This window comes from Ips typographus, linkage group LG15, assembly GCF_016097725.1.
Source record: "Ips typographus isolate SLU linkage group LG15, UJ_Ityp_2.0, whole genome shotgun sequence".
Lineage (NCBI taxonomy): Eukaryota > Metazoa > Arthropoda > Insecta > Coleoptera > Curculionidae > Ips > Ips typographus.
The window spans coordinates 5,694,371-5,704,707 of record NC_138436.1 but is presented as its reverse complement, the minus strand read 5'-3'; positions in this window follow the sequence as shown (position 1 = coordinate 5,704,707).

The window sequence follows — 10,337 nt, the reverse complement described above, 5'->3', positions numbered from 1 at the left end:
TGGACATGGTGGAGTGGAACGGACAATTCTACGCATACTAAGGCAGTATTATTGGCCTGGATTAAGAAGAGATGTGACCAAATATGTGGCAAACTGTGACAAATGCCAAAAATTTAAGGCCAGCAACTCAAAGCGGAGTGGGCTTCTGCAAACTCCGGCTCAGGCTCAGAGGTTTGAAGTATTGGCCATGGATCTGTTTGGACCTCTACCCGAAACAAATGAAGGTTATCGCTGGATCTTCATAATTGAAGACCAAGCCAGCCGTTGGCTAGAAATCTTCCCATTAAAGAACGCCACCGCAGAGAGTTGTGCCAAGACTTTAATAGAGGAAGTTATACTCCGCTTTGGAGTGCCCCGTCGGATAATAAGCGACAATGGAACACAATTCGTCACATCAATAATGCAACATACAGCGCATTGTTTGGGGTTTGAACAGAATTTGATACCCGTATATCATCCAGAGGCAAACCCGGTGGAAAGACGCAACCGAGACCTCAAGACTATGCTAGCCATTTACGTCCACGACGACCATACAAATTGGAGTGCTGTGCTGCCACCGATTAGGTTTGCAATGAATACTGCGGTATGCCAAGCCACGAATTATACACCTTCATTTTTGACATTTGGTCGGGAACTACGCACCCCAGACGACGTACAACGGGATATGAGAGACATAGTAAACTCCGACAACTACAACCCACAAATCACTCTTTATTTGACCCAATTAAGCAAAGTTCTTCGAGAGGCCCGAGAGCACCATGAACAAATGCAGGACAGAAACAAAAAGTATGTTGACGAGAAACGAAAATATGACGAACTCAAAATTGGAGACAAGGTGCTTGTCAATACCCATGTTCTCAGCAACACGAAGAACCAATTCATGTCAAAATTCGCCCCTCGAAGAGACGGACCCTATCTCGTGGTAAGAAAGGACAGCCCAACTACCTATGGAATCGCAAGTGTAACCGAACCAAGCACTATACTGGGCAAATACCATATATCCAGTCTGAAACGGTATCAAGTGGATGAGTTAAGCGCTGAGCCTGAAGTACAACCAATAAGGCCTATACGAGGAAGGGGACGTCCCAAAATCCAAACCTTGGAAGATAACGTAGCCCACGAGGACGAAAACAATATTACAGAGTGCGATGAAGACCCAAAACTACCCACTGAGGAAATAGATCGTAGAATAAACCAGGGGGAGACCAAACCGCACGAGAAGGAAGAACTCCCGAAGAGATCTGAAGAAAAGGGGCGCCCAGTACGACTTCGTAGGCCCCCTACCCGATGTACTTGCTGCCAATAAAATTTTAATCGAAATCTTCACGAGGACGTTCGAGGATTTCGAAGGGGGAGTCTGTAACAAAACTTAATACGGACCTGCCTTATCAATATCTGCAACACTAAAGTACAACCCTGTACTGACCGACAGACGACAGCGCCCGCCGGCCGGCAAACGAATTAATATAAGTTTAAGTAAGGTTAAGTGTGACTAGCATGTGAGATAAGCTTGGGAGAATAAAGTTTTCCAATTTTAAAAGTGATTTACTCATTTTTTACTGCTTAAAACTCTTCTTCCCTGGTAGCACGGGATTCACAGAAATTCCCGTCTACAAGTTTACAAAAGGGAGGGTAAATGGTTATTTTAATGATGGGCTCAAAGTTGGGTATTTGGGAATACGGAACCTTAACTACGGTACAAGTCTGGATAGGTGAGTGTTAAATTGTGTTCACAGAAGGTTGGCAAAAGAGAAAGGTAACCTTCAATCAAATATTTTAGATCAAACTAGACAAACTTGTGCCTTCAAGCAGCACTGGACCCCAACTAAATGCATTTAGTGTGAGCTTACAAACCCAAAAAATCTTAGTAAGCTCACTCTCACTGGTAAAGGAGGATGTCAAAGTTCCTTACTACTACTATATATCGACTGCTTGTGCTCAATGGTGAATCAGAGACCAGGAGACCGTGTTTGCAGCCTGCAGATCTGCTTATGACTAGACTGACCTCATTTCAAGATTGCTAATACTCCCTGGACACTTCAGTTAATGCTGCACAGGCAGGCCTAATGTGTCAATTAATCAGGACAGCTTAAACTCTCAACAAGGGCTGATGGCAAGTGTATGTGCTGGTGTTCGTTGAGTTGGTGTTCGTTGAGTTGGTGATCGATTGTGTCAAGTGCTGTTTTCCTTGTGGTGCACCGGAGGTAAAAGTGGGAAAGAAAAAAGCCTAGAAAACATGTTCTAGTTACAATGACCGTCAAGCACGCTAGGATTGACAATAGCAACCTACATTAAGTGAGTATTTATAAGCACAATTGCAACTTAAACTTATCCGAGTTGTTGATGGGCTTTTCCTGGTAATACAAAATAGGAATTTACCAAAGTCTTTTCTTTAAATCCCCAAGAAGGTATTTCAGAAACTTAATTCTATAATATTTTTAAAGACTGATGAACCTACTTTGATTTGAAAAATCCGCTCAAGCGTTAATGGTTAATGTCCACCATGTGGAATCAAAACCCAAAAAGAAAATGACAGTTTGCCTAAACTAGATTCTAGACCATTTTTAAGTTAAGCTGCTCTTGGTCAAAATAGACACCTGTAATAAAACTATTTTACCATTGGTCGTTAATTTGAACTCTAAATATGACAGAATACAAAACCACAAAATCAATACATCAATCAATACAGTCAACCGTCGCTGAACCATCATGTCAATGTCAAACCAGAGAATGTTTACATGTATTTATTTATTGAAATTAAAGTTTTATGTTATTACTATCTTTAATGTGTAGATTACTTTAGAAGAAGTGAAACATTTTGCTTACTTGCTCAGATAGTGTGTGAATTAGTTAAAAAAAGGTAATTTGTGACAGCCGGCCTACTGTAAATTGCAGTAGAATAGCAAAATGTAAGTACCCCCCCAAAATCAAAGAAAACAAACCTTTTGCCAAAAAAAAACCCGTAACACACACCAGGGGGGATATTTCTGACCATATGCAACTTTAGAAACGTATGAAAATTATACGCAAAGTTGAGAAGTATTTACCATACATATCTGTACGCATATATTCGTATACGTAAATTAACTTATGATGACCGGATTTTACCGACCCTTAAAAAATTGATTTTATGCAAAACACGTATACCAGGTGTCCAAGAGCACCCTGGACATAGGAGATTAACATGGGAAAACGGTTTTGATTTTTTTGCGCCTGTACAGTTGATTTGATCGAAAAATCGTATTAATGAAAGTTGTAGTACCTACCTATCACGAACTAGTTTTCTGTATTTTTTTCAGAACTCTAATTTGAGCCCTTTTGTCGTAAAACACGAACAAAAATGCGAAAATTTAAACTTTTTACCTGCACTGTATAAGCGGTTGTCGAGCAACCGTACCAGCAACAATGACCTGTTTACCCCTTGCCCGACAACCGCCTATACAGTGCAGGCCAAAAGTTTAAATTTTCTTATTTTTGTTCGTGTTTTACGACGAAAGGGCTCAAGTTAGAGATCCGAATAAAATACAGCAAACTAGTCCGTGATAGGTACTACAACTTTTATTAATACGATTTTTCAATCAAATCAACCGTACAGGCGCAAAAAAATCAAAACCGTTTTCCCATGTTAATCTCCTATGTCCAGGGTGCTCTTGGCACCTGGTATATCAGCGCGCCGGGTTAAAACAGCCTACTGAAATTATTGTATTTTTGGAAAGTCCTACTGATTATTGTCACAAATAGAAATTCTTATTATTTAAAAAATATAAATTCATAATATTTAAGCAGGTATTTGAAGATGGCAATATAATAAAATGCACGAGGTAAGGTTACAGTCAGAATGCTAGTAGAGCATCTTACCTATTTTTAGCGGGTAACAAAAAATATGTCACGACTAGCGTGACTTGGCGAATTGAATTCAACCTTACTACCTGGGATCTCGTTTCAGCGTGAAATAAAACGTACAGTCAACTCTTCCATTTAATTCTATTAAATAAGTTCTTTAACTTGAACAACATAAGTTACTAACTAATAAAATAACTAACTGGAATAAACCCCTCTATAAGGTATAACTTCCTTTTTATAACCTTCCAAACACTGATTGCACCAATCAGAAACTCCCAAACCTGGTCTCATTTAGCCCACAACTCGTGAGGACCTTTCGACCCAACACACTTAGAAATATTTCGCATATTTCACAACCCAGCATCAGTAGTAGATCAAATATGGATTTTCCTAGAAATTAATTAAATTCATATTTTATATAAAAAAAAACATAAATGTTTTACTTTTGAATGTCACTTACAACAATTTAAAATGTTTATAAAAAAAAAACGGAGGTAAAATCGCAATTAAAATTAGGTATATGATATACTTCATAAAAGTTAAAGTGTTTCGGAAAAGCTAACAGAAAAAATATAGATGAGTATTTCGTTTTAAAAAGTCGAAATTCCTTAATTAAAAATACACAGGGTGTTTCAGGTTTTAATATGCAAACTTAAACCACGTATTCTATGTCTAAAAATAACTGTAGCATACAGTGTTGAAAATATCATTTTTATTCAACTTGTTTTCAAGCAATTGTTTCAAAAATCATTGTGGACGAAAAAAGAGACCGAAAATTCCAAAAAAAATAACACCCTGTACACTTGCAAAAAGTTGGCTTATTCAATGATGCTGTACGATAAGATACCTTTAGTCCATATTGCCAATTTTTCTCAGCTATTCGATGATGGATTTATATTTTCCTTCCGACGTTTCGTTTTTGCGCGGTTTTTCATGAACTTTATTTTTTCTTATGAGAACCATATTCGATTTTTAGACCACCAACTAGTGCATGTTATTTCTGTTTTCAGTGATGTATAATAACTTATGATTTGCTTCATAAATGACAAAATAGTTCAAGAAAAACTAATTTAACTGAGTTGACTTTGATACGTTTTATGAAGATTATTTGACAGTACTTGTCACACGCAATCGGCCTGCATATACTTACATAAAATGAAGAAAAACGAGGCAATATCATTTTAAAGCTTTATCACAAATTTGATACCAAGCTAATATTATGAGAGCAAACCAAATGTAAATTCTATTAAATAATATAAAATTTATTCTTGAAGGGAGAAAAAACTTAATCAAAACCCAGTGTTGGTTTCAAAGGTGGCATGTTGCTTGATTTTTTATTATTGAAGGGGGAAAAACTTAATCGAAACCCGAGTTAGTTGAATAATGTTAAAACGGCATGTCTATTGAAATTGGAGACCAAGTATGGATGGTGGACATTCAGAGAAAAACAAATTTAAAAAATCCTGGTGGTGGCGTGGTCGGGCAGGGCATCATGTTCAGGGTGCAGCAGAAGGAAATTTGTTTTTCTGTGAATGTCCACTGCGGTTCTTGTTATGCGACGTCTCTTACGTGGTCTACTTGGTCTCCAACTTCCATAGACATGCCGTTTTAACATAATTCAACTAACTCGGGTTTTCATTAGGTTTTTTCTCCCTTCAAGAATAAAAAACCAAGCAACCTGCCATCTTTGAAACCAACACTGGATTTTTTTATTAAGGCTTGTTTCCCTTATGTAGAATAAAAACACCAACCACCTTATGTCGAGCCTTCTGTACACCTGGGTTCAGCTGTCCCCCCTTATAGACTTGTAGAATGACAGCCAGCAGACTGTGACTCTAGTTAAGCCTCTGAAGATGGATGTCCAAATACACCCGAAACATGTCAGGCAGATAACAACTTAATAAATATTGTCACAAGTAGATTTTCGTTGATTACTTAGTCAGCAAAAAAACAACCATTGACCGAAACAAGTCGTTGACCACTCGAATTGAAAAGTAAGCAATCGAACCTTTTAGAACGGAAGCTAGCTAAGGTGTTGCAATCGCCAGTCAGCAATAAGTCATCATCTGTACGGACAATGATCCAAGTGCTTAGACAAGCAATTAAGAAATTGAACTAAGGGATGGTAATACCTTACAATAAATAACAGAGAAATGTTGGAAAAGGGGTGTCTGAAATTATCCGCGAAACTAAACGGTTCGGTCGCGAAAGTTAAGGAAACTCTACCCTGACACGTACCCTCGGTCCAAAATGGTTTGTGCATTTATTATCATGTAAGTACAAACTTGTAATTTATAAATAAGCCAACTTGTGTCTGACAATGTGTATAAAATCAGTCTCCAACTTTACTTGTTTATCTCTATGAATAAACGTTGTTATTAAAAAGAAGTAGTAGTCCATATTTTTTCAGTGGAGTTGTACAAGTACAAAAGGAAGGCAATGACACGCAGTCGTCTCCACAATACTTCATTTCGACCTTCAAACGGTAACGCCTGCTCTACTAGATTCGGACATATAAATGGCCATCTTCAGGAGCTACAAGAATAACTTACTCTACTTATGTGTAACAGGTGTTTAAGAAACAAGAAAACCTACTTCAACTCGACAAGGTAGGCCATTTATACCAGGTGTCCAAGAGCACCCTGGACATAGGAGATTAACATGGGAAAACGGTTTTGATTTTTTTGCGCCTGTACGGTTGATTTGATTGAAAAATCGTAATAATGAAAGTTGTAGTACCTATCACGGACTAGATTTCTGTATTTTTTCGGATCTCTAACTTGAGCCCTTTCGTCGTAAAACACGAACAAAAATGAGACAATTTAAACTTTTGGCCTGCACTGTATAGGCGGTTGTCGGGCAAAGGGTAAACAGATCATTGTTGCTGGTACGGTTGCTCGACAACCGCTTATACAGTGCAGGTACGAAGCTTAAATTTTCGATTTTTGTTCGTGTTTTACGACGAAAGTGCTCAAGTTAGAGATCTAAAAAAATACAGAAAACTAGTCCGTGATAGGTACTACAACTTTCATTAATACGATTTTTCAATCAAATCAACCGTACAGGCGCAAGAAAATCAAAACCGTTTTCCCATGTTAATCTCCTATGTCCAGGGTGCTCTTGGACACCTGGTATGTCCGAAACTATTAGAGCAGGCCTTACCCTTTAAAGGTCGAAATAAAGTATTGTGGAGACGACTGCGTGTCATTCCCTTCCTTTTGTTGTTGTTTTTGTTATCCAATCTTTGAGTTTAACTTGACTACGATACCAGCCTACACGTCCCCGCGTTACGACTAAAAATTAGATTGTGACAATATTTTGTGGAGATTGACTGAGTTTTGTTTTTACTTTATTTTTAGTGTTAAAAAGAGCAATGAACCTAATTATTGAATCATATTAAAGTAAATTATCTACTCATTATGAGAATATATTAATGTTGTTTTAAAAAAAATAAACAAACAAGTACCTAAAAACACACTCAGAAAAAAATATACACCCAATGGTAAAAAAAAAAAACAAAAATAAAACTTTCAGTTTTTCGGTTTTTGTCTGATTTCTCCAAATGTAATAAAATCTTGTTGATTTTTTTACTAAATTATTTAGCAATAAAATGCGCAACTTTGCTTTCATTTAATTAAAGCTCTACCAACTGTAGTTTCTTAGATAGCAATGCTAGTGCATCAAATTTGTAACACCCTGTATGTAAACAATTTGAACAATTCATCATTCAGGAATGTCATTCCTGTCAAACGTTTGTATCAAATATTCTATAGTACTAGTAAAAGCATTCTACCTTTAGAAAAATGGTCCTGTAGTCAACTTTTCATAACAAAAACTAACATGTTTTTGAAAAAAATATATAAAATAATAGAAAAACTATTAGGTTTAGGTATAGAACATTATCAACATAAAAGTTTTAGAACGCCATGTAACATTTAAAAACTTATTAACAAACATAAGATTATATTTAAAAAAAAGTAATATTATCTCTGCCCCACTTTTATAAACCACCGTGTATAGTCAAAAAAAAAAAAACAAAAAACCAAAGGTATTTAATAAATAAAGTTTTTCATTTCGAATTTGGAAAAAAAAGGGCCCATTTAAATTAAAACTGATCTTATCACATAACTTATAAAAAACCAAACTAAAAAAACAGTGCATGCTTGATGTATCATTCCTGTAACAAATCTTTTTTACAATCAATAGGTAATATTGATTTAAATAATTTTATTTTGGATTAAAAGGTACTTTCTTCCTCTTTCTGATGACCTAAATAATCTTTTGGAAAGTTACCACGGATCCGAGTATACAGGGTTTGATGGAAGTGTCAAGGTCAAGGTCAAAAAATATGTCAGGACAAAAAATTAAAAATTTGCTCCAACGCTCTCATCAACATTTTTTTTGTGTTTCAAAATAACCTTAATCGAGTCTTGTGGTCAATATTTCTGGACGTTTTCTCTAGTTTGGTGATTAAGGGCGGTTTAAAAATTTTATTAAAAAATTTAAAAAATGGGGTTATCTTTACTTCTCTTGTTTTTAATTTAAACATTTCCTTAAATTTTTTGTGGAAAAAGAAAGGGATTAACAAGGCTACACTTAAAACTAGGTACCCAATTTAAGTAAAAAGCTTAATCTGCATTATACAGGGTGACCCAAAAAAACTTTGAAAACAAAATCATATTTTTATCATACATTTTTGCATGTTTAGTGATTTTAATAGAAAATAATAATATTGGAGACCAGGGTCATGATTACACAGTCAACACAAAGACGAGCATTGTGCACACACACACACACACACACAGTGAACACTTGTTTTTATATTCAAACAAAATTAGAATGAAAATGAAAACTGTAAAAATATTGTAATATCGGTAAATAAAATTTATAAAGTACTGTAAAACGATGAACGTTAACTTTAGACCGCCTCACTCCATATTGAACAATTCTGTCGTTTTAACGCAAAATCGAGGGCTTTTAAAAAACATTCTTTACCGACATTATAATAGTTTTACAGTTTTAATTTTAATTATGTTGTGAATGTAAAAGCAAGGGTTGACTGTGGGTTTTGTAATGTGTACAATGCTTGTCTTTGTGTTGACGGTGTGATCCTGACCTGACTTAAATTGTCTCTATCCTTTCCTGATTAAAAAACATGGGTCACTTGCGGATTAGAACAACTTTATCTTAATATTTGTTTAATGATCCGAATCATGTATCTAGACGTTTATAAAATTTATTGGTAAATTTCAAATATGTTATTTAGCTAAGCTATTTAATAAACTGAGTGCAGATCGACTCTGTGATTTTACTTTCACTTACACTCACTACTCCACTGTGGGAATATGAACTACTTCTTTTCATCGAAAAGGCAATCTGCTGGACCTTCTGGAGGTCCTTGAAATCCACAAGGCTTCATCCAACGATAAGGTGGTCTGCCTTAATGACCAGCTTAGACATAGCTCCACTCCTTTCTTCAGATCCCTCAATTTCTAGTTCCCCAGACACTTTTCCCGTCCCCCTACATTAGATTTCAACCCCCATTTACCCTTAATCAATTCCCACTGTTTGATACTTACGTTTGCTTTTGCCTATGCTCAAGAACGGTGTTTAATCTGTGCTTTTGTGTCCCCAGGTTGAAGGTTGCTCATTACTTAACGTTAATCTAATTTTAATTTTGTTTTTTTGCTTTCATTTGTTGATTAACCATTGCATTATTTGTAAAACCTATAATTAGGCCGTCGGATAATTAGTGTTAAGTGCTAATTTAACCTAACTTTATTTGTTTACACTGTATTGTTTTGATGAGTGGACCGATCACACATGTATTGTCTGCTGTCAGCTGTCTGTCATGTCCGGCTCTGGGGGTTTTTGACCTTTTCAGTTCTCTGGGGGATTTTTTTTTTTTGGTTTTTGGGTTTTTTTCGAATTTGGCAATATGTTGCTGCCCCCTAGACTTCCGCTTCCTGCAACCTGCCCTTGGCGTGGGTTGGAAGCCATTTTGGCCACTCCATGTCCTGCTGCACCCAAGCCATGTTGCCCTGCACGGTCACACCTCCACAGTGACAAAGGGAAAGTCGCCCCCATTTTAATCTGTTAAATGTTGAACTTGTGAGTGTCCACCGCGGTTTTTGTTGTGTGACGTCCCTTTCGTGTCCATTTGGTCTCCTTCAGGTAAGATATGCAGTTTAGCCCCTTTTGACTTGCCTTTCATTTTATCTTTTGACTTTAATTTATCTGCCGCCCCCCCCATTACATATACACCCCTTCAGGACATCCTATTTCTACTCATGCTTTTTATTACAGATAGACATGCAGTTTTTACATCATTCAACTTCGGGTTTTGATTAAGTTTTTTCCCCCTTAAAAAATAAAAAACCGAGCTAGTAACTTCACTTTTTGACATCAACACTGGGTTTTGATTAAATTTTTTTCCCCTTCGAGAATAAAAAACGGAGCAACCTGTCACCTCTGTACCAGAACTGGGTTTTTGA